The 26,973-nt window shown below is 36.9% G+C and overlaps 1 protein-coding gene across 1 annotated transcript in view; it reads right to left on the bottom strand.

Moving 5' to 3' along the window:
* BCKDHB (branched chain keto acid dehydrogenase E1 subunit beta) overlaps window positions 1–26,973 on the bottom strand; it is a 123,000-nt gene that overhangs the window by 26,568 nt on the left and 69,459 nt on the right. The gene's annotated exons all lie outside the window — the stretch shown is intronic.

The following is a 26,973-nucleotide window of genomic DNA, read 5'->3' as shown; positions in this document are numbered from 1 at the left end:
ACCTTGAGCTGTGAAATGCTATCAATGTTCTCTTAAAACTCTCACACCTCAGTGACAGATGATAGCAACAAACACCACAGAGAATTGTATTTTCAAAGGTTACAGTACCTGGAAATTGCAGAAAGTCTATCAGAGGTTGGTACTTAAAATTTCATAAGGAATTGATCCCCTTTGGACTACAGCATGGATAATATTATTGGATACAACTTTTGTCAAAGTCTGAAACTGTAAACATAGGCAACGGGGTTTTTTGTTTGTTTGTTTCTTTGTTTGTTGTTTTTTGTTTTATGAAAGAAACAGTACCACGCAAATTAAACAACACACTGAACTTCCTTAGTTGCATTTATTTTACTGATCAAACATCTTACAGTCCACTAAACTGTGGGCTTAAACCAAAGAACATGTCATTTGTAGAACACTTCCCCAGTTTGTTTTTGGGGGATTCAACCCTACTGCACTAAGGTAGGACTCTGTTTTAGCTCAACAGGTATTTTGGCAATACAAAAAAGACAAGCATCCACATTATCAAATGTTACCGTTTCAGTTATATCAGGTCCAAAATTGTAAAAGGCACCTGATTTAGCTTTATACTTACAGTAACTCAACTTGTTGGAATACAGTGACCAGTCCACTTGGACTGTTTGTCTGGAAAGCAGCACCTGAAAAAGTGACCTGAAAACTTGCTCCATTCATCACAAGTTTGTTTTGATAAAATCAATTCGGTGTGCACTCTTCCATATTTACTTTTAATTTCAAGTAGCAAACACATTCTACACACTCTCAACACAAGACTTACAACTCCACTTTGTCCAGAATATATTTCAAGACAATGTGCACCTCAGTGGCTAGCAAAGCTCCTCAGTTTGGCTTCTAGATTTATGTTTGTGTTTTATTTGTACTTCACTGCTGTACGAAGTAAGAAGAAAAACATTCAACTTGCAAAGTGACCCATGATAGCATATGGGTGGCTTCTGACGAGGCTCACTCAGTGTGCCACAGCTGTGGGTACCTTACCACTGTGGTGCACTGAGGACCACTTTTTTTAAGGTAAGCAAGAGGCCAGATGGACCCAGTTTAACTTCAGGCTTTGGTGCTGGAGCTCAGGGAGGGCCTGTGCAAGTACTTGGCCTGGCCTCGCTGAGGTGGCATCACTGTGGGCATCGATGGTCCCCTCAGCAACTGAGTACCGTACAGGGGCCACCCATCAATGTCAGTGGCCCTGAGGTCACAAAAGGCCCTGAGGTCACAAAACAGGAACTTCAACCCCACTTTGGCAGTTTTAGAAACCTAAAAGCAGCTTCTGTTACTCAGAAGCCACTGTGTAAGTTTGCACTGCTGGGAACATTACCCAGAGGGGAACGGCAGCCACTGAAAGTTACCTGACAGAATTTCAGGATGTACTTCGGACAGTGAAATATTTCATTTAAAACAGTTTCAACAAAGTGCCCAAAAACAGTCCATCGGGGTGGGAAGTCTGATGGTCAGCAACCAGTTTAAGCCATGTGTTGGAGATTTCCTCACACCGTGTGGGAGCAGGGGCCCACCTGCACAGGTGGCTCAGGCCCCTAAGACCTGGCACCACCAAGATTTCTGCTTTTCAACTGGAGAGGCAACTTAAAGCAGCAAAACTGCTTGGTTTCAGCAAAACTTCATTTAAACTGACCCAGGCAGTTGTCACGTCAAGAAATAATTAAATCAAAAATTCAGTGTTATTTAGAAAAATATAAATATATCAACTCCAAACGTCAGCTATTCAAGCCATAACGAATATTAGTAAGCTGGAAAATTAGGAGGGTTGTTTTTTCTTATCATTATTATTTTTTCCTATGTACAGCCCCAGCTATCCCAACAGCTCCTTACTTAATGAAGTGATATCTTTATTTTTCATACAGTGCGATAAATCAATACATGCTGGAAGATATAATTTCAGAGCATGTCTTAAATCGAAAGAGCTGCTTCAGAACAGGAAAAAAAAACTATCCGGCCAAAAGACTGCAAACCACCAGTACTAAAAATTCCCATATGCCTATAGTGAAAACAAAGTATAAAAATACTTATGTGGTATTGAAATGTTCACGAGTTTATACCACTGTCACATACATCTCTATCAGCATGCTTATCTGCACAACCACATCTTTAACAGATTTGATTTATACCGAAGATCACATTTTTTCCCAGTTCTCTAGTGTCAGGTTCTGGCTCCAGCACTTTACTATTTCATGACCTTGCTCTGTGCCTGGATGAAGTGAATCTTAGATTAACAGCATCACTCAGTTTAAAACTAACTTAAACATCCAATTTTTACATCTGAAAATCCTAGTTCCATAAATATGTAGCACTCCTGAGCTGACAAGAAATTTCCTTTCCTTTAATATGCCAGGGTGAAGAATTGCACAAGAGACGTGAGTAATTGGTAGCTCACCATTTCCCAGCTACAGAATGAAAACTTCAGTGGTTCCAACCAGCTCGGGTGTTTTGCTCTGCAAAGTCTGAATCAGCTTTTCCAAAAAAAATGAGTCTTTAGAAGTTACGGTACATAAACAAATCAAATCACCAAAAGCAAATGCAGAGCAGATTATTTCACATACATTGATTTTCAAAAATTCAGACACAAAATATCATTCTCAAAAGTCTGCTGAATATTGCTCACACTTAGCAGTTCAGATTTTATGAGCAACAATTGCAAAGAAAAAAAACAGTAACAGCATTTATATTTACCTCTGTCTTATTTTCCAGGATAATACATTTTTACATTCAGGGAAAATATGTATTAAAATATGATGGAGAATTCAGATTCCCAATGAAGAAAAAAATTAAAAGTCCAGAAAAGTGTCTACATAATTAAAGAATTATAAGCATATTGAATAACTTTCTATAACAAACTATTTCTGTGAAAAAGCCCAACAGATGTGAAAGAATACCCCTGTACAACAGAATATATATTTTGCTGATGTAGTCCTGTTCCAATTTTAATTACAATCATGAATATTTCTGTGCACACAATATAGATAGTCTGTATATGCAATTACCAAAGCTAGTAAATCAAAGGCAGAGACAGTTTTATATCATAGTTTCAATGGCATTTATTTATTCAATACCCTATTTTGTTGCTCTTTATATGTTTGTCACCCAGAATTAATTTTATCTGTCATTTACAGTACTATCAATTTGATTCTGTCCCTTTTTTTCTTTTAATTAATTCTAAAATTTGCAAACATTTCCGAGTTCTGCTGAACTCAGTTCTTCTGTTGGACTCTGTTCTCAATTCCAATACTATTTTTTTCCAGTAATATCGGTGATAGAATCTTAAATATTGAACTAACACCTTTTTTTTCCCCCTGAAACTGACACTGTACTTAAAAGTAATTGGATTGCACAGAAATTCAGATTTCTGAGTCATTGGTTCAGGATATCTGAAAACTCCTGCAACTGCCGAATGTACCAGACTGACTGAGCTTGCATTTTTAATGTATTCCTTACTGACAGGTAAAGAATTCAAGTAGTAGCTTCTTAATTTCATTTAGTAACGTGTCATTACAGCTATAGCATTACACTAAACCAGCAAGATTTTTGACAGACCTATTTCAGTTGTCTCAGGAATTAAAACACAAGAAATTATCATTTAATTCATTTTCAGAACTTTTAATCCCTACATTTCCCAGTTTCATTCTGCAAAAAAAATGCATATTCCTCCCGAATGATTTCAAAGCCTGTCATTCATCAAGAGTAATGTTTAAAAAGGTATGCTATTGCTTCTGTGGGAATAATTTAAGGATGGAATTTGGAAATTTACTTTGGTTTAGTTTACACTAACTTCCTACTGAACATTTGCTATTAAAGAATAAGGGGCTGCTTTTGGAGTCATCTTCAGAAAAAAAAATGTTTAATATAAACCTTTAATTTCTCCTTTTCCACTGACCCACTGACACCCTTGCAAGGTGCTCCTACAAGCCAATGAGCAGTAAAACTAAGACTTCTGGATACTAGGAATCTACATCTTGCTTGATCAAGTAGAATGCAGCTTTTCTGAAGATGCTACGGTACACTAAAAACTAAACAAACAAAAACCTTTGACTGGGTTTTGGTCTCATAAATACCTATTCACACACTAACATGTGAGAGCATTTTCCCCCACAGAGAGCTGTGAATCCATATTTTATAACAATCTAGAGGTACACAGATATATTCAAAGGTGTGTGTATATGTATATACATATACATATATATATTCAAAGGGTAGCTGCTCCTGTTTCATTTTCTCTAACATCTTATTAAAATTTTTCTTATTACACTGCCATTAGTTATTGCACTCAGTGCAAAATTCTTAATCACTTCCACAGTTTAAAACTGATTTTCTCCATATCTAGCCCTTCAGAGGCAGACATGTTAATCTCACTTCTAAATGCTTTCCTTACTTTATTCAAAATATTGACAGTATCCAAAGTATAAAACTGTCCTTTGGAATAACCCAATAGTCCTCCTTTATTTGGCACTTAATGCCTACTCTGATAATGATTTGTTTGACTCTAAATTGACAAATGAATGTTTCCAAAACAAGCGCTAATTACAAGGAGTTTACTGCTAACATGCTTCCTTTCACCAATAAAACTGAGAAAAATACTTCTGAAAACACTGTGCTGTCTTTTAAATGTTTATGAATTGTCTGAGCCAATGATATTATCACTTCTTACAGAAAATAAGATTTTCAGCATGTAATTGTTAGCAGGCACAGAATTTATAGGTCATCCTTTATGCATGATGTGACTAGTTTTGTGCTGCCTGTTACTCATCATCTCTACAAGTGGAACTTCTCTCTTTACTTTAGTCTAAGTCAGGCATCTTCAGGAACTTAGCAAAAATTTTTGGGTAGGAAATAAGATACAGGAGAGATTATATACCCTCTGTGTGTGCCAGTCTACCTATTTTAGAAAAGGGTCAGCTATTCTTTGAAAAGCTTTGGTTTGTTTGTTTGTTTCTTTTACATATAATAGAGAAAATGAGACAAATCTTACCTTAATTGACTAAATCTCTGACAACGTGGTATGTATTAAGAAACTGTTCACTGTACAACTTTAAACTATCATTTCCCTTTAAAGAACATTCATATACAAGCACATATGTTGCATATGAATATTAAATATTCACAAATGTAATCAATTCAACATTGCTTTGGATGTTATTAAACAAATTTATTTCCATTTTCTAAAGTAATGCACAATAAGCAAATACACCAAACACATCCACACATCTCTGATCTGAATTATAAAGGTCACATGCCGTTATAATTATATATTATATATATAAGTGAACTTAGCGAGCTTTGTACAACTTTGAAAGTTTAAAAAAATTATTTTCAGTTGTTGACATAGTTATTGATTACATCGATGCAGAGTCAGTGGCAGTGGAGCTCTGTTATACAGTAATTCAACACAACTACACGGCCACTGTTGATGAGCACCCACCTAAAGCAGCAGTCTCAGCAGGATCAGTTATCTGCTTGCCGATACTGCCAAGGTTGGCAGATTTATTCTGCATTCTAAATCACAGCACCTTTGTGACTGGAAGAAGCACTTTGTGCTGCATTCTGCAAAACCCCTTACAGACCGCACTTGCTTGCTCTGCTATTCGTCTGAAGACAATAGCAAGTTTATTTGCAATTTTGCAACACTTCTCTAATTATTTTTATAGCCCCGAGTTAAAAACAAATCAGTTTACCATTAACAGTTTTCCTTAGACCACTTTAAATATTTTCTTTTAAATATGACCATATGATTGCTTTCCTTCCAAAGAACATGTGAAAAAGCTGCTGAAATTAGTGAATAGTGCGATAACAAAAATAAGCAAGGTACGTTCAAAATAAATAGTAAGAAAATGAAGTCAAGCAAATTTTTAATTCTGTAATATGACCACATATCTTGATAATGTGGAGATCTGAAAGGTTCTTCATCTAGTCCGTTGTCCCATAAATGCTTATGAACTGTCTGAGCAGATAACATGTCCCATAAAGACTGACAAACAGATTCAAATACTAAAACCCTATAGAAACTGTTCAAGTCGGAAAAGCAGGAGATGAAGTGAAAGCCATTCGTCAACAGCTTCCAAGGCTTATCCAGCAGCAGGGAACTGATCAGGAGGGGTATGTACTAGTTATCCCCGATAACAGATGAACACCCAGGCTGCAACACTGCACTTCTGATGCTAATTATCCCCACACAAACACACTGCGGGCTTCCAAGCTTTCCAAACTGAAGTCCAGTTTTCTCTAAATCTGCCAACAATATACAAAACAGAAACCTAGGAGAGAAAATTTTCCAAATTTTCCTCAGTGAACTGTTCCATTTGTCCCTTTTCTAAGGCCAATTCTAGATGCTGCGAAGGAACACATCGCCAAAAACCTGCAGAGAAATTTGATGCTGAAGACGATGCACCCCTTTGGGATACAAAGCTTACCAGGCTTCCAAAATAAATATCTTCCTTCTCTCAAAAATAATACATTGTTCACTTAGCTTATCTTTTCCAAATATCTAAAACTGTCATTGATACGTACATCAGGTGAATGTTTGAATAAAAACTCAATTGACCTGTTTAACAAGACCAGATGAGAGGAAATTTGGGCACTAAGAAATGTTAACACTACTTGGAGCAAAACCATCCCAGGCTCAAACAGTCACTGCCGCTTTTCAAGTTTACACAATAACTTTTTGCAGAAATCCTATTGTTAGTTTTCCTTTCTGTCCATTGTAAAATTCTAAATTAATTAGGAAAATTAATTAGGTAAGAACAGACCTAAGCTACTACACTTGTGCCAGCCATTCAGGTCACTGCGTACTGCATAAACAAAATGCAGCCTGACCTTCAAGCTAAATCAGATGGCTGATCAGATACAAGGTTGATTTTTTTTTATTTTGTTTTCTTAGACGGACTCTCTGGTAGAAGAGGAAGATTTATAATAGCTGACTTCTTCCTCAGACCTACTACGATTGAAAGAACAAGACAAAATATGGACAGGAGCTGTACAAAATATATTTAATTCATGGTTTTAGGAAGGACATGAAAGAGCATCCACCAAATCATAAAGCAGTTGGCATAATTTCAAATTCCTACGTGGACAATGGAGGAAGCCATCCTAGATGCCATGTCCAAGAACATCATGGACCACAAGTTGGTTGAGAATGGCCAACACGAATTTAATAAGGGTAAAACTTGGCTGAACAGCTTGCATGCCAGGCAGCAGCAGAGGCAGATGATGGCAAACTGGGCTATATTTGCAAGGCCAAAAGCAGTCTGATTTTAAAGACTGCTTCAATGTCTTTTGTGGTTTCACATATCATATTCCTTACAGGACTTGAATGTAATAGTTGTGGATTAGTTTTCAGCTAATGATTTTTCCTCAGTTCTCACTGTTCTTTCTTTCATACATTTAAACTTTACTTAGATTTTCATTAAAAAATAATTTAAAAAGCAGGAAAAGAAAATGTGTACACCAAAGCCTGACAGTTACATTTGTCTAATTTATTATTTTTTGCTTTGAAAGGAGGTGTTAAAGAATGCTAACAGATAAGCCCCATTCATACTATATTAGTTCAGAAGAATAAAAGCCAAAAATAATTAGCATCAGCAAAGATTTCAGATTTTAAAAGAGTGAGCACAATGCATTCCTTGTGTTATTCCTCTGTACTGTACTAGGAACTCTGTAATATTCCATCATTACAAAGTGTGCTTGTGAAAGAATATAAAAATAGGCAAACAAAATAAAGACCAAAACACTCAAGCTCAGAACACACAGTGCACAAAGTACATTCCCATTGTATTTACCCAGTCATTAGCTATCTGTTTGCATTGTATATGGGGAAGTGCAAAGTAAACTAGAAAGCTTGCTTGCGTAGTCACTGACATCAGTATTGTAGGGTTATTAGACACTGGACAGCCTTCTGCAAAAAGCTTTTACGATTTGAAACCTTTCGAAAATAACAGACCTGGATTTACTGTGAGAACTGAGACAGCTCCAGCCCCCTTTGTCCCATTGTCCCGTTTTCCCTAATTAACACTGCTAAGCATGGCAGGCACAGTCCCAGATGCTGCATGCCAGAGGGAACAAACACTCATGCCTTCTGCTAATGTAACATTCTTGAATTTCATTGTATGATTATTTAAAACCCATAAACACGGAGCACAGGATGATATAGTTTTCTGTTAATAAAGAGCCATTATTTGCCTCCTCAGTGCATCCCCAAACCCTACAAAAATGGAAGAAAAAGTGGCCGTGGCTGCAAAAATATCACCTAGATCTGTTAATGATCTTCTAGAGAGCCACAGCTCATGTTGCAAGGTGCAGATGAGAAAGTGGGGAAAAAGATTCAATAGGACCAGAAGAAATGGTAGCACATTTCTTTTGGGCCCCAAGAAGCCATATAGGAATAATTTACTATCATCCTTAGCACAGAACACAGACATCACTGTAGTAGCATGGCTACACTAAACCTTGCTTTTTGCAAGCGTGATAATAAGAGAATAGTGTGAAGGCAGCATGCTTGCACATGTCCTCCAAAAATTAGTTTTTCCTATTATTTCTCATCTAAAAAATGTTCAAAGGGTATAGGGAAAAAAAAAATCACTTATATATGAAATTTAATGCAATGACTGCCATGATTTTCCATGATCAAAGGATATAACTCACATAACTTAATCCAGCTTGAAATCTTGGGAAGAACAAAACCTCACCTTCAAAAAAAAAAAAAAATCTTTTTAGAGTTAAAAAAAAAATCTTTCATTTTGGAAGTACATCAAAAATATTTATTTCACTGCTTATTTTCAAACTTCAAAATTGCCAGTTAGATCTGCAGCCATGTTTCTCCATTGTTTTTCCTTCCGATTTATGTATCCTAAGGTTCCAGAAAGCACACATGTTGCCACTTCATTCAGAGGAGGAAAAAAAGGCATGTTGCAATATGATTGCTTTTAATCACTTCAGCTATAAAGCCAACATTAATAACAACTTTGAAAACTCTTTATATCGGCCATCTTCCTCAAATCCTTTGCTTTTTAAATACACTTACTGCTAAAAATTCTGGCAAAATAAAAAGTGAACACAGATTAGAAAACTTTGCAACTGTCTGGGGAAATCGATGATGAATGTGTAAACTCCTAAGTGATAAGGCTGCCCAGAATGCAGCCAGGAATTTGCCTTTATGCCTTTGCATAAACTGTCCGAGTTGTAGGGAATAAAGATATTGCACAACGCAGCCATGTGCAAGCAAATTCTTAAGGCTCCAGCATTTGAAGAGGGTGTAAATGACAGCTCTTACAGAAAACTAAGGGTTTTCCTTCTAGCACTCAGTAGATATCAAAAGGGGGGTGGTTGGTGGAAAGTGTCTTTAATTCCTGTCCAAAATGATGCCTGTGTTATACTCTCTCTATTCAAGTTAACATGTAAGCTTAAAGTCCAAAATGACTCCATTCAAGTTAATTGACTTATACCAGGGGTGACTTTAGTTTTAACATAAAAAGGGGTTTTATTGTCTTCTGTTGTTGTTCTGGGGGGAGTATCAAGTGAGTGTTTGATACTTTGAACAACCTTTCCTGTTCTGTCATGTGCTGCTGGTAAAGTTATGCTTTCCTTCTCATGAAGCAGATGCTTCCTATGATTCTCTATGGACAGATTACACTTGCACTGAATAAACTTTGAGCAATTTGAAAACGCTTTCTTCCCTTTGCTTGTGAGAAGTGTGAAAGTCAAGAAAATGTGTGTACGTTTAACACAGCCACCACAACTGAATGGCTTGCCACCAGCAAAACAATCTGCATGTCCAGCACACAACGAAACAGCAGCCTTCCCTAAAGCTGCTCCCAAGCTTTTAGGGTTTTTCAGCATTTTTTTCCCTGATTGTCCCAGAGCTGAATTTTAAGTGCTTGATTTCACTGTGCTCCTGGCTGTGATACCGGAGTCGTTAGTCAAGTACAGAACTAACCTAAACGTTGGCCCTTCCATATTTCACAATTCCTTTCAGCCCTGTTTTGAAACACTTCACTCACTGGCACTATTTATATATATGTACACCCATGCTACTCAATATCTGTGCTATAAATACCTGTCTGAGCTACTCAACTATTGCAGAACCAGGACTGGATTAAGACTCGCATTGCGCAAACCCTGAAAATGGGCACTTACCTCTGATTTCTCACAATGACAAACAACTGGCAAGGCAGCGAGCACCGGGCTACCACCAACCAAGGTCAGCACATAAACAGAGGACTGGGACCTCAGGGTTGCAATGAATTTTTAATACCACAAAAGGTTTTTCAAGTCTGATAAAATTGAATTACTTCCATGGGTGTAAGATCTATGATGATCTTTGCCACATTTTCATCAGGACTCCAGGCTGATGATTCAGAGTAGGATTAACAGTATGCAGAACCAAAGCCCACAGTAAAACACTTGAACATTTGCAGAGAAGCAGCCTTTTTTTTCCAGAACATATTTTAAAATGTCAGTGAGGTCTTATTTTTAGTAGTATGAAAGACAGACATAATTATTAATATTTTAAATGCTAATTAAAGCAAAGCAACAGGAAACCAAAACTTCATTTTATGTAACACTAAAACTGTCTTAAGACATTCTGCAATTTTATTTAACTACTCAGCAGCAGTCAGATGAGTAAATAGACCTTCTTTTGCAATACATGCTTTGTACAGTTAGAAATACACTTCACTCTGACCGTAGGGTCAGTTACTGACAGTGGCCTCCAAATTTCAATAGCAGCTTTCCCCTCCTCCTTTCATTCAGACAATAGCGTGTACAACCACAGCTCACACCAGAAATTCATTTTTGCAGTGTCAAGCCATCTGTCTGTAAATGCTTCTACAGTTATCATAATACAATTCTAGTTTGTATCACTATAATTCTGGATGGGATGTTAAAACAGAATTACTATTTTCATTGAAATTATTAGCAGCTGATTTTATTAAGCCACCTAGAGTGCATTTAGCTGAGAAGAAGCAACAATGAGTAATTATCCCCACCTTGGGATCAGAGTGGAGCTTTAATTATTTCAGCTTGCTTTTTATTAGACTGTTTGCATACACTAAATAGAAAATATTTTATAAATTTAACAAACAAACAAAAACATTATTATACTATACGAAAGCATGATTTTATCTCAGTAGTTATTCCACCGTCCAATGAAGGTTATGTGCATGGTAGAGAATACCACTTCTTCATCTTTTAACTAAATCAATTCCTGAAAAAGTGATGTTTCTAATCACAGGAGGCCAACATTATATACTCATATAATCACAGAAGTCAAATAACTTTCTACAAGTCATTAAAAGGTGCACATCCTTGACATATGAAAAACTGAATTTAGTAGAAAGACGCCTGAAGCACAGTTTGGGCTAATTCTCAGCTATCCTTTCTAGCAAGGCATCTCATCCATTAATAAGTCTTGCTCTGGGGCAAGTTCAGTCCACAGAAGGGGAAAAAAAAAAAGTCAGAGAGAAGGAAAAGAAAAATAATTTTTATTCCACATGCTAATTTTATTCTTATTTCAAAAGATATCCTCAATGTATTAAGTTAATGGATTTTTGTACATACTCGTATAATACCCTTGCAAGCCAAGTATCAATCTCTGTCCCTGGAAAGTCAAATTTGACCATTTAATTTGTAAGCCATGAAACACACCACAGTTAACCAATAAAATACTGCTACCACAGAAGAAATAAAATACTCTGAATCCATATTAAGAGAACCTTTTAAACAACTTTTTTTTTTTTTTCCACAGCACTCTAAATTTAAAAAATATTCTCATGCCAATAAATAAAGGGACATATGTGCACACAAAAACTAATTCATTTTCAATCACACAGTTATGAGTGCAGGGCTGCTGAAGGACCTCTGCTTAAAAGCCTGCTCTCTCTCACTTTCAAAAGGTGCCTTGCAGATGCTTTCAGTTAGCCTGGGACAGCTTCTTTAAAGAATTTAGAAATGCTCGTCCTGCCGAAGTTAACTAAATGGCTTGCTGCTCTCAGTGGTTCAATTACCCTTGAGCAGGAAACTTCAATATAGATAAAAACCAGTTACTAATGTCACTGGCATTAAGCCATGATGCTTCTTTCCTTTTTCTTTCAACACTTTCCTGTGACAAGGTATCACTGTGATTAAGTACTTTCTCTCTTATTTCCTCAACAGATGATTTATTGAATAGGAACACTAAAAGGAAAACCTGGAAGATGCTTCAATTACCTTTTTCAAGTACCTGATAATCACTGTTTTTCAGGAATTAAAAGTTTGAAGAGAAAGAAGCTAGCAGTAATACTTCAGTAAGTTTCATTATAGAGGAAGATTTCTGTAATTCAGAATACATACTAAGGTAACCAAATACAGACCTTTTGCCATAACTACTTGTATATGTTATTTAAAAAAAAAAAAAAAAAAAGACCCTTTTTAAAAGAAAACTCTATAGGAGAAGGACTGAAAAAAGGAAAACAGCATAGTCATACAAATGACATTTAAGATCAAAGGTTAAAAAAAATAAAATGACCTTTTCTAATCCTCTACCACAGACCCACCACAACCATGGTATATTTTTCTGAAGGTTCTGTAATGTCTCTAAATGGGTTACTTTTAATAAATTCCACCAAGGCAAGACACATACTAATTAATTTGCATTTTTGAAAGACTAATGGACAGTGAACATCCCACTTTCTGCCTGTAATTCAAAAAAAAAAAAAAGTATTCCTTCTTTACGGAGCTTTTATCTTTTGATGTGGTGTGAGTGTAACTTTGAAACGAATCATACTGAAGAAATTTGAGTCCTCTAAAAAAAAATCACTACATTAGGACATTTATCTTGAGATACATTAGTCAAAGTTACATGTTTACTCTAATAGCTGGCTGCTAAATAACTTCATTTATCTCTCCTATTATATAATAAGCTCTTGTTATTTTTGTAATATAAAATGCAAAGCCATACAAGATTCTGATATAACATTGCTGAATTCAATGCAACTAGAGAAAGTATAATATATATATAATTTATGTTATATATAAAATTTAATATACATATCATATATTATTATATATTATAATATATAAAATCACCATTCTAAAAGACCTAGCAACATTCCTTTTTTTTTTTTTTTTTTTTAATAATGTTATTCATAATATTCTAATAGTAGAGCACATTCTTGGCATTTTCTTTGCCCAAAGCCATTCTATGTTTCAGGGATTTATTTATCGTGTAGTTATTTGCTGGTATCCAGCACAACTGATGTTACTGCTTAAACAGAAGAAGGTGCAGGAATACAAACTACTGTAGATTTTGCTGCAAAGACCTCTAGCTTTCCAATGCTACACATGTGCAATCAATTAAAGAAAAAATGAACAGGTGACACCTAAGGCCAACCCTCCCCTTCGTGCACTGACTTGTAAAAGCAATGAAATACTCAAAAGAGGCATTCAGAATGAAACCTTAGTTCCACTGACTTCACCGCCTGGGGCTAGGTTTTCACCCTGGGTGAACTGGAGCCAAGTGTGCAGTGCCAGAGACACAACGGGGTGGGAAAGGATGCAGCGTCCACACGACAGCTCTGAAGTCTCAGCAATCTACCACCTCCCTGCCTAAAAGCTAGGCATTTTTGAACGCTACCTCTCATTGGGAACCACATTTTATCTCTATTCATATCTCCTCTGCAATTCTCCTAATCTAGGACAGCCATTTCTACACAAGGTAAGGGAGAAATGGTACTTTTTCCACCAAACGATTGGAGAGAGGGAAACACTTCTGCCCCCCTGCTTCTGACCAAGAAGATACTTACGCTCCACAGACGTCAAAGTGACTGCACTGCCAGTCATTTGCTCACACTTTGTGCTTCACCAGAAGGCAGTCGGGTGATCAGACCTCCACTTGCCGTAGCACGGACAAAAGGCACTTACTCAGTGATCACAGTGAGCAAAGTACTATTTTCAAGCCAATGTATCTTAGGAACAATTCCAGTTGCACAGATCAACTTTTCCAGAGTCAGAAACTTCCATATATAAAGAAAAGATGTGCTTGGCTCTCTGCAGAGAAACTTTTTTTTTTTTCTAAGTTTCGAAGGGTGTTTCACTTCATGTGTTTTATAAAATGCACACTTCAGTGTTTGGTACAGTGGAAGCAAACCTTCCTTCCTGACTCAGTCACGTCTAACCCCATCAAGTTTTGCTTCTTGTGAGAATACTGCAGGTAAAATGACTCGTGGTGTATGTGCCTACCACCTCATTTCCCGCTTAGTTGTCCCCTATTAAACCTGGTAACAGGAACAAACATTTCCAGCAGACTGCGGACAGACACCTGCACTGCTACTGCTCCTCCAGTAAAGCTGCCTTTCAAAATCCCACCTCCGCAGCAAACAGCACAGCTACAGAAAGCATCCCAGGTACTGTCTATACAGAACCCATGAAATGTACTTACAACTAGGACAGTAACTCTTGTTCATTCATTTCTGCTGGCGGTACGGGACATAACATACCTCTCGCCAGCAGCCTACAGCATTGCTGCAGGTAAGATCAGAGAACAGAGGGGCATGGAAAGCTCTTTCCCTGTTGTTTTTCTTCCCATGCAACTGGAATTGGCAAATTTATTTTTCTCAGGAACTAATTCTTGGCTTACATCTGCTCCTCACTAATTTTTAATTGCTTTGGTAGGTTTTTAATTGCTGTGTTCATCACTGTAACACAGTGCCATGTGTCCACTTAATTCACAAAGCCTATTGGACAAAAAAGAGGATTTCTTCCACTGGGCCTTTTTAAGCTCTTACATGAAAACTGAGCACTGTCACAACTTATCCTACAATCGTACGTCCAGATCTGAGACTTGGGTAACTAATGGCACTGACAGCCACTAACTAATTGGGCAGTAATTCAGGCTGTCTATGCACAGGACAGCAGGCGGTTGCCTTCTCAAGGATGCAGCAGAAGCTGCTAGCCTAGGTTTTAAAGGCAGCAAAACTGCAGCCTTCATTTTCCTCTCTACCTTAAAGAACTTAAATGTAGCCAACAGCAACAGTATAAAATTTGCAGCACTCTGGAAGGGCACTGAAGTGCCAAAGAGTTCAAGAGGCTCTTTTTACATCATCTCTTATGAATACATTCAGTACGGAACTGAAATAACTCGATCTTGTGTGCGTACATGAAGTGCCAATACATACATGCTGTTTTACAGGCCTGTTATATATTAATTAGAGTAAGACCCTAGAAAACTAAAAATCAATGTCCTTTTGTTCCTTTCAATTAAAAGTATTAAAAATCCTTCAGTGAGACATGAATGTGAAAGCATAGATTTCTCTTCATTTTGTAGTGTATTTTTCCTCCCTGTTCGGCACAGATTTTTATATGCCACTGACCACTCTGCTCCAGTCATGCTGCTCTGAACTACACCCGTTGCTGTGAGCTCATCGTCATCTAACCAGGTCATTTCTAATGACCATATGAAAGGCCAAGAAAACACAAAGCAATATGCTTCTATGAATCAACATTTTAAAACCCTAAACCTACCCACTGAAGTAAATTTTTTGATCAAGAAAGACAACCTGCTGAGTATTAGCACCAAAGAAAATCTGACATGTGCCACAACTACTAAATTTCACTTTATTCTTTACTATTGCTTGCCCTTAGGATTTAAGTTTTGATACCTGTGGCCAGTAAAGAGTTCTAGCATCCATTAAAGTGTCTTGAGAAAGGATGCCAAAGGCAAGCAACTTCAAGCACCCCAGAAGTCTTGTATAGCTGTAATGCACTGGAAACTGGAAGAGAGCTCACTGCTGTGCTGTTACTGGGACTGCTGGGCATGACATCATAAACTGCTGCTCAACAGCGACTCATAACTCATTCTGAATAAAAGATAATGCCAAACAAAATAAAGCAAGTAAAACACAGTATTGCTAGGTTTTCAAGCAGAGAGGTTAAATAACCTCTGAATTATTAATTACTTTGTAGGCTGGCCTCACTCCAGAGTCGTGCCATGGAATGTCTTTATCAGACTAGAGTCAGAGTTTCCAAGCACTGCAAAGCCATTAAAATGAAAGTGTTTTGTTTGTTTGTTTGTTTTAACTAATTTGCATTAAGCAACAAGTTGGCAATTTGACATGGTAAAATATGAAGGTCCGCTCAGTATCAGCTTTAACATTTACCTAAAATTACTACAGTTTAGCTCATCGCTTTGATGTGCTCCTAAAACATCATTAGTTATGTTTACATACCAGTTAAAACTGCTGATGCTACTGAAGTCTAATATGCTATTAGCGGGGGAAAAAAAAAAAAAAAAAAAAAAAAAAAAAAAGAAAAAAAACATGTAAAAATACCACCACATCCACATCACAGAGAAGAAAACACAAGACACACAGTCATGGAAGGGATTTTTGCTGTGTTTTTTTTTTGCCCTCCCTCTCTGTCTGGAGAGAAACCTTCTCATTTCTATCAGCTCTGTGGGTTATCTGAAACGTATGGTTAGCATCACAACATGGTTCTAATCAAAGCAGTCTGAATTAAGATTATATTTCTCTAAGTGCAAACTAAACTGTACATTAGAGTAGAAACACAAAATATTTCCTTTCCCTAGAAGAACAATGTCTAACAGCTCAAGAGATGGACATGCAAAAAGCAGGGAGTGCACAGCAAAGAGAATTTTTCATTCTGCCTCGGTGGCCAGAGTTTTGGCCCCTCTCAGTATTAGCATATGGAAGGCCAAACACATTGTTTAAATTTATAAATCACACTGAGTGAACACAGATCCATCAGCAAGATGATGCTGGAGTTCAGCCTCAGACATATGGACATTTGCATGCCAAATTAAATAGCAGAACATGGGAAAAGTGTCCTCAATGAATACACTAAGAGGGTACTTAACATTATACACTCTACTGATTAAGGAGAATCCAGCACTGAACTTGTTCAGCAGTCAAAACTGAACTTTCAATTTAATTTCCCTGCACAGCTACCACTCCCAATATATTCTGCCACTTTACCACTACACATTGTCCTGAGATAAACTGCCTCTGCCTGTCCAAAAATTTGCATAAGAGATGGAAAAGTGTGCAGCTGCACACTTGCATATCCATCCAATGCAGGGAAACCAGCTCAGAAGACGTCAAATAGGTTTTTGATGCATCTGGAAGAAATGCTGCCCCCTGCCTAACAGCCAGCACAGCAGGAAATGGGACAGCAGCAACCATGTGTCAGGAGGGGGCTAATCGGCATTGGTGGCAAAAGCACTGATTTGAAAATAATTTAATTTTATATTGTTTGAAACTAAATAACTCTACAGAAAGCGTACAAGTTAATGCCAAAGTTTGAAAACATTCTTCTCGCAATTTAATGCTTTCCTAAAAAGTGACCGATCTTGCTGGGTACTGTGTACCGTGAACGTTTGCCTGGACAGACAGGCAGGAGGTCTAAATTAGCATGCGCCTGTCATCGCTAGCCACTGCTTCACTCCATGAACTGTGATCACATATCAGCAAAGTCATGTTCTCCCTGGAGAGTGCTTCATTTAAAAATACAGTAATGGTTTCTCTATGGATTTCCTGCAAAATGCTACAATGCTCAGACAAGCATTTTGAAAGCTTAGGAAAGGATGTTACTATTTTTACTCAGAGATAAATAAAAGCATCAGTGGAAAATATGAGATTTAAATAGCTATTAAAATAGCTCAAATATTTTCAGCTATTTCAGTGTTAAGAACTGATTTAACAAGATTTCTCTATTATCTCTACAATACAAATTCAAGCATAATTGATAAACTTTAATTATTTTTTCTCTTTTCCAGCATTAAATGCTGCTAACTGCACAATTTTACTGATATTTACTAATGAATCCCATACTGCAACACACTTCATTAAACTGTAATGATACTAAATAAAAATGCCTTAACAAGAAGTGCATACGGCACTAAAGTAAATGACAAATCTATCCTCACTTCTAAATCTGTACTTCAACTGGAAGATGTAGAAACTTAAGGATGGACATCTAACCTCACTAATAGACCAATATTTACCTGGAATTAGTTTCATCTGTAAAACACAGCGTGCACATTTATGTATTTGATTAGCTTGTAATAACTGATAACACTCATACGTTAATGTCCATGTGCTTTTGTTTTCGGAGTGAAAAAACAGCAGCAGCAGAACACAACTCTTGCTGGTGTGTATGCTCTACAAAGGCAGATAGATGTATTCACAGACACTAGGAAGAACCACCCAAAGCTTCACTGATGGCTTTGCTCTCTCACTTATTAAATACTCATAATGAGGCAGTGCTTATCATCTCTCTCAGCACCTATGGAAACTTCCAAGCAACTGTCTCATCCTTGCCTCCACCTCTCTAGAGAAAAAAATGGAACTGCTTTAACTCCCACCAGCAGTTGGGAAAAGCTTACTCCAATGCATAGTTTTTAGACAGCAAGGACCCAAAAACAAGGTAGACAGTGCACACTTTACCTGGTTGGGAACCCTTGTCTGAACAAGCATGAGACGGATTCAAGCCTGGATTACTCATTTGCCAGCAGTGCACATAGGTGGTGGGGTTGTTTTGTGTTGTCTCATACAGTAAATGAGACTATCCCCTAAAAAGAGGAACACATCTTAATACACTTGCTCACTCTTGCATGGATGTTTTTATGAAATTTTTCACATAAGTCTAAGAAACTTTGAGTCGAGCTGCAGACAAATAAGATTGTATTGTGATTTTTGTTGTGCCTACAACTAATAGCAGATACCTACCCTGCATTTACAATTATAAAGAGTGTGTTTGAGGGTACATTTTATAAGAATCCTGCCACAGTATCTGAGTACTTCATTTTGCACGTTATTTAAGGAGTTGGGGTTTGTTTGGGTTTATGTGCTTGGGAGTTTTACACAATACAAATAAATACTGTGTGTGCAGTCAAATATTTGGCTGCATTCAATTCATTAAACCACTTTTCTTCTGCAGTATTGAATTTATCCAGCTTAGAACAGAACACTCCCTCATAGCCTGAGCAGGTAACGGATACTACTGTTACTATGAGCTTTTCTGCTTGCATTTTAGAGAAATGTGTCTTTCCTTATGCCACCCAGAAGTAAACATGTATGGAGTCTCATAAGCAAAATGTCCATTAGGATATAACAATCACAGAATGGTTTGGGTTGGAAGGGACTTTACTTTAAAGATCACCTAATTCCAACCCCCTGCCATGAGCAGGTACACCACCCACTAGCCCAGGTTGCCCAAAGCCCCATCCACTAGAACTTTTTCAGAAGTCCAATCATCTTGTGATGCATTTCTTACCAAAGAAGATGTTAGTATTGATTTAAGGTATCAGAGGATGAAACCAGATTAAAATTGGGACAATTCTGCACTATGAGTTAAGCTATCATGAGAGACTTTGGAAAAAGATCCAGAACAATTCTAACCTCAAATTAGTGTGGAGAAAGTGCAGGCACTACCCTGTGAACGTGCATTCTTGTCAGATCATGGTTTCCTTTTGAGAGTGACCCAGGCTGAGAAAGCTACCACCCCTGCCAGACAAACACAGCCAAACCCATACAGCTGGGTTCATGAACCACTAACCCCATGCAGGTACTGCATTAGGGGATCTCACATGCTAGGGGGGAAGGTCCAGAAAGGGGAACACAGTGGAGTGAGACAAAAAAAATAGTTCTTCTGATTAGAAAAGAAAACAGAGCAGCTCCAATGTTTATTGCTGTATTCAAGCTCTTCAAAATACACAATAATTCTTATTTTCATAATTAGTATGAAAGATTCTAATTAAATTCATAAGTCAAATTCATATTATGAAAGGCCACTTTTTCATATTCGTTTTACTGAGCTTTACAGTGAATCTCAACTTCTCTCTTTGTAGTATATCAGCTTCAACTTTTTTGATTAAAAGCAGTTTTGTTTCCTTTTAGAAATCTTGGTTTTGTAACATTTCTTCACTTACTTTCAATATTTCTTATCAAATATGCTGACATACAAGACTGAATGCTGAATAAGACAGTCAATATTATCCACAAATTTAGACTTGCAAAACTAAAACTGCTTCTAGTTCACGCTGCATCAGAAACTGGGGGTTCACATAACTGTCTACATTCATATTTTACAAACACGATGAGCATCTTCATGCACCCGTCATAAACACTTTTGACTCAAGTCACTGAATGAGATTTTTATTTAGGTGACATGATGACATTTCCCTTATTACTCCCAACTCCTTACTTAGGAAATAACATTTTTTTTTCCATTATTCTGGATTAATTTCTGTATGTTCTGATTTTCTTTTCCTTCAGATCAGTTGTTTTTTTTTTTTTCCACTGCATTATTAAATATTTTCGCCCATCTTCAATTTGCTTTGCTGTGTTCATTCCAGCTTTTATTTATATTTTATGCCAATATTTCCTAGATCATTCTCCTAGTGACAGAATCTGATGTTGCACATTCTATAAAACCAGGCTTTTATGGATTGTGATTCCTACTACAATGACTAAAAGCATGGAAGTGGCAAACAAAACTATGTAGGATAGTAAATGAAGCACTAGACTGCCTATTTCAGTTCTTTCAGTTTTACTGCCTATTGTGATTGTGTCAAAGCAAAGTTAAAAAAGATTCAGATTTAGTAATTTTTCTATGGGAACTGAACAACCGTACTCCCATACCTACATGTTTCAGCATGCTGTTTTATTGAGTGCCCATGCTATATTTAGTGCAGAACCTCTCTATTTAGCTACTCCCTGAAATTATCCTCAACAGTGAAAGAAGTCTGTCTCTTATGAAAAGCTGTCCAGGCTGGTCTGTCCTGAATTGTCTTTCTAGTCAACTTGGAAAAATGTGTTTTTATGTTTTTATGTGTTTTAAGTCCTAGACTTTTATGATTCCTCAAACTGCACAGAGAATTCTTCCATAATTCCCTCATAAGTAGGGCTAACTCTTCGTACCTCAAATTCCTCCAAATTCTTAAGGCTTATACATTCCATTATATCTCAATGCTCAATTCAAAAGTCAATTTGTTTCAACACATGTTGTGAGAATAAAATGATTTAAATATAAATGAACGACAAGTACACCATAAGAATTGCTTCCAGTGAAGACAGACTTTAAGAGAAGTTTGCACCCTGTTCATTTAAACTAATTTTAAGTGGCACTAGCACAAGATTTTATGTTATTCACCATAATTATAAAATAAACTCTACAGAGCACTCCAAGTTATTATTTAATTCCTGTTGCAATAAGTAAACTCCTAATGCAGACACAGATGCACGGTTTGAAACTCCATCTTTCTCTCAAATATTTTGGAATACTACATTGCAGTCACCGGTTCTAAGAACTACAGAAAGCTATGGAAGATGTCACAGCTTCATTGGGAAAAACCACCTTAACTTCAGTTTATGGGAAAAACGAAGTAATGGAACTGTACGGAGTATCTAAATCACCCAAATTCAGAAGACAAGTCGTATGAAAATTGATTCAATTCAAATATTCTGGAAATGCAATGTTGGGAAGGTGATTTCTTTTTATTTTTTGCTATGATTCTGTAAAAAACACTGAAAAAAAAAGGCAGTTCCCATCCAATTTGGCTATTTTATTTCAAATATTCATATTGATGAAGTTAATGAACTGTTCTTTACTCTTGTTGTTCAAGCTTTTTTGTTTTCACAAGCTCTTCCTACGGTAACTTGCTAGAATAAAATTGCCCTGAAGCTGTTACAGCTTTGAAAGGCATTCCTAGACATATCAACTTTTTCCTGAAATACATCTCACAGAAATAGCTCATCTAATAGTTTCTTCTAATGTTACACAGTAGCAGGAAATTACCCCGCTTAGAGCAGATTAGGCCTTATTTTGCAGCAGCAGAAGGAAATCTAAATCCCCACCAATCCAAACAGACAAAGATTATTCTATCCAATTTTACATACAGAACTGAAGAACTGAAAAAACAAGATCACATAACTCAGTCCTCTGATATGGGTTATTTCATTGGATTTGCTGGGACCTTTCCCCTGATTAACGTTAATCTTTTGTGAGACAAAGATTGGTGCAACTTTGACAAGCTCATGATTTCTTCTGGAAGAAATCTCTGGTAGCTGACCTAACATCTCCCATTCCCCAGATCCTCCCCAGACATAATCAGATGCCCCAGGTCAAAATAGCTGCCAGGCAATAAGAAAAGAAACTGCATTACAAAGACAGAAACTCACCCTTAAACCAGCACTGCTCTATTCTTGCAAGAATGAAGGAAATATGTGTCTTGTTACATCTGTGCAAAGCTTGTGCAAGTAACAGTGTGCCATCCTGTTATTTCATAGATGGCAATGAGCTCACACCCTTCTCGAGCCATGTATGTTTTTTGTGAGTCAATAAGTAAGGCACATTTTCATGGTGGATTCTGCTATCAAGTTTCTAATGTGCACAATCCAATTTCATAAATTAAACTTCAAAAACCTTAAATAAAACATTCAACATTAGTAAAGCATCTTCTATTTTTTTAGTAACTTAAATATTATTTGTAGATAGTGGGGGAGAAACCACCAAGACTGTTTTGTGACACAGATTTTCTATATTTGCAAGATCAATGCGAGATGGTTTGTGCATGTTTATTTACATTTATTTTCAGTCCTAAAAGAAAATAGTTACTACCATATTGTTGTAGGCATAATACAGCATTCCCACATCTAGTCCCATAGAAAGCAGGAAGCTACACATTTGATGTAGAAGCCCTAAAAGACAGGAAAAGAAGAATCAAGCCACTAGTCAGCACTCATGTCATGATCCTTTCTCAGGTACATTTCCTAGACTACTCTACCTATAAATTCCCCCAGCAATTTTAACTCCATTCTCCTCAACTTTCCAATTTCTCAATACATTCTGTATAAAATTACCATCACTTCTCAGAAGCGTAGTACAGTTTTTGTAAAAGAGTTTGCATAAAGAAAGAGAAGAAAAGTGACTTGAGTAACAAGAAAGGAAATTACATGCTGTACTATGCCAATTCAAGTGTTGATGAAGTCCCGCAGGTAAGTAGTTCATATGTATTGGATCAAAATGGACCAGAAATTAAGCAGAATAGGCTCTAAGGTTCAAACTAGCAAGCACATTCCATCATACACAGAACTTATATAAATATAGCAAATTGCAACAACTGCCTATTATACTAGTGTCAATTTAAAACCTCATTTTAAAAACAAAAGCTACTTGTTTCAGATTTACATTTCCCTCAAAACTGTATAATTCAAAATGTTTTTAAAGAAATACCAAACAGCTTCTTCAGATTGCCATGAAATTTTCAGGCCCACCCAAGTTTCAAATAATCTCTTCTAATACACCATGAACTAACAAAAATAAGTGTTTGACACTTCATACTAAAATGCCACCTGCTAATAGAGGAGGTAAAAAATATAAGTCCTCCACAGAATTCTCTTCAAATCTGATATGTTACATTGACCACAACAAGACCTATAAGACCTTCAACATAAACTTAGCTTTCTAATGTATTACATTCCAGAGTGAAAGATAATTTTGAAATGAAACGAAGAGATTATGTGTTATGCTGGGACAGAGTAAATTTTCTTTGTAGAGACTCATATGATTACTGTGTTTTGAATTTTTGATGAAAGTAGTGGTGATAACAGACCAACAGTTGTGGCAGAGCAGTGCTTGCACTAAGTCAAGGCCTTTCCTGCTCTTTGTGCTGCCCTGCCAACGAGGAGACTGGGGGTGCACCAGGAGGTAGGAGGGGACACAGCCAGGGCAGCTGGCATCTTTCTACAAAGCAATCAGTACAGCTATGCTCAGAGGCTCATCCCGGTACAAGCAACCTGGAATAATAATCCCTTCATTTGCAAGGAAAAGAAAAACATTACTTAAATTGGAACACTGATGGCAGCTACTAATAAGGAGATCTGATAAAATGGTTATTAACCACCGAAATCATGAAAGACTTCTAAAATGAAGGATTAGTTCTTTATCTCAGAGCTCATCATAGAGTTCTTTACCACTTTATTCTTTATGTAACTGAGTTTATTTTCCCCTTCTACAGTTCTCTGTTTATAGCTCCCTATTAAGTTTCCATTTCTTTCTGAAAGCATATCACACGATCATCTTTATTTTGTCAGTATGGCAGCAACGACAAAAAGGGAGCAGGACTGCAAGCTGCTTCTCTGCAAGGCAGCTTTCAGAAGGTTCGCTGATTACTTCAATTAGAGAAACAACATGCTTCGAGGTTGGCCAACCTCACCTATAAGTAGCTCTGGACAGTAGATACATTAGAAGGTGAAACATTACAAGTTAATTAAAATACAGCGATGACGAGATTAACAGAAGGGAATAGGCAAAATAGTACAGCAGGCACTTGCATTACCCTGACATAAATTCCTCCTCTTGTCAATTTAACATGCTCAAAGGCTGCTAAGCAAGTAGCTGGCTTGGACCTCTTGGTCCCTCCAGTGGTCAGCTCCTCCAGTTGGCTCTCCCAGAGATAGATACCCACACGTACACCTGCCTCCCAAGTCGCTCAGCCTGCTATCCAGCTTGACGTTGGCTGGTGACAGACACTGACACGCTCCTGCTGTTGGCACTTAGACCATACACTCCCTCAAACACAAGACAGTGTTCCACATGGGAAAAGGGTTAGAAACGGGGTATGATGAGAAGACCGGACACATAGTGCTGATCGGGCACAGTGCACAGCCGGGCAGTCATACCAACCAGCCTGAGGGCAAGCAGCCAGTCCTTCTTCTCCCCCTTTTACCCAAAATCTGCCCTGACAGTTATTGCTGGCTGTCTCCTCTCAGCCCACAGGGACAGCCTCAGGAGGAGCCAGGTCAGGGGCTCCATCTCCCAGGCTAGGCTATTGGGGTTCCTTTGCCCTTGGCTGTGCCTTCTCACAAGGGAGCCTCCCCCCTTAGCCCCTCTTTGAAAACACTATTTCTCTCATTTTCTTCTTCAACAGGGGTGCAAACACTGGATTCGCATTCTTTTACATTGCAAGTTAATAATGTGCTGATGATTTCCACACCCAATTTTGGAGATGACATCTCAGTGGGCCTTTCTCCAAGGCTCCTCCAAATATGCTCCAATGTGTCCCTTAAGGAAAAGTTTAGGGCCCTCCCTGCTGAACACTTTTGCAAGCTTTTATACACAATATAATCAACAAGCAGTATTAACTGTACCTGTATTGAATTTATCCTACCATCTGTTGCTCACTTCATAATACCCATTGAGAACATGTAAAAACATCAGTACTAAGGGCAAAGTCTTATCACATGGAGTTTTAACCACACCACCTCATCCTGTTCTTAGTTTTATATGTTTAAGAAATCAGAGTGAATGACTACTTAATGCAATAATGTGCCCCCTTTTAAATATTCTGTACTTGACACAGAAGAGTTCTGATTTAATATGCTCTCCAAATGCTTTTATCTTTCAAATAATGAAAAGGAAACCTTCCATATAGTTTTCTCATGAGTGAAAGCCATCATTTCCAATCACACTCATTTCCTTGATATCTACGTTACCATGAAATGTTTATGACAGTTAACTGTTTTGAAGTAACCTGTGTATTTTTATTCACCTTATTTCTATGATGAGAGACCTCATGGCAAGGATGGAATAACAATATGGAAACTAACCATCTAATCCAACTGGACACAATTGATTGAAGTCTTATTATTTCCATGTGTAAGAGGAAACTAAAGCCAACTGCAATCCACAGTTTTTGGCATTCTCAGTATGCTTCGCATCCAGTAAAAATGAATTTCACTTTTCATTTTTATTTTTACTGCACACTGATATCAGACATATAGACTTTACTTGATTGTTTAAGGAACGTGTTTAAATGAATTTAAAAAGCAAGGTCTTTATTATGCCTACTGCTCTTGAAAAAGCTGTTACGTTTTGCAAATGATGTTCTGCTCTCTTTTGCAGAATGGATATTCTTAAAAATAACTGGTATCGAAACTTTCATAAAGGATGCTGAAATCTTCAAGAACAGATATAACGAGTAACAACAGTATAGTTATAAAACAGATTCAAGTCAGCCAAAAGAAACTCACGATGGATAAATTCAATGCCAAAGAGTTATATTTCAATTTATTCTGAAGTAGCATGTGTGATAAATTAACTAATATTTCTCAAGAAACAAATCCTCATTTCCTAAAAAATTTAAATGCAAGATTATTAGTTACCATCATGAAACAAATATATGCTTTCAGTATGAACCAAAAGAAACAGTCCTTTATTAAAGGTTTTTAAAGTTCATTTGCTAAATATGTCATATTTGTCAATATATATATCCCTGATATGAAACACAAACCAAGATGGATCAACCACATGAGTCCCTTTCTTAGTGGAGGTCTGAGGAGATTAAAAACTCATTTTTTAGTTTCAGCAATATATTGATCATACCATGAAATGAATCTTCCAGTAATATTTACTGATAAGCTTTTCTTCATCTTTTTCTCTCCAACAAACATATTTTTTATGCCACTAAATCATGAGATTGCTGCCTTACTTTAAAAAAAGTTCTCTCTTCAGGTGTTAATTAATAGTAACACACAACACTAAAAGACAGGTACCACTGATTAACTTTTGACATTTTCCTGAAGAAAAATCATCACTTTCAAGACACAAGGTTGGCAGTGCCAAATGGCTACTAGATTACAAGGTCACCTTTAGAAAGGGAGAAATGGAAGAGGGATCAAACACTGCTTAGATGATAAATATTTGCTTCTTCATGAAGACAATTTTCATACACAAAGTGAATTATCTTCACAGTAACATTAAAATTAATACAACTACTCTTAAAAAAAAATGTTTCACAAATACTAAGAAACTTAGTTTTCTGACTCGTTATGCATATTTAACTCAAAATTACATTCCCAGAACAATTAACTCCATTATTTTCTAGAAGAAAAAAGGCTAATTTCCAAGTTTAACTGTCTGTATAGCTTTTTTGTGTGAGAATTTTAGAAT

The sequence above is a fragment of the Aythya ferina genome, assembly GCF_964211825.1.
Source record: "Aythya ferina genome assembly, chromosome: 3".
In the NCBI taxonomy this organism is placed as follows: domain Eukaryota; kingdom Metazoa; phylum Chordata; class Aves; order Anseriformes; family Anatidae; genus Aythya; species Aythya ferina.
The sequence above is the reverse complement of the archived record's forward strand: the minus strand, read 5'-3'. Positions and strand labels throughout refer to the sequence as shown.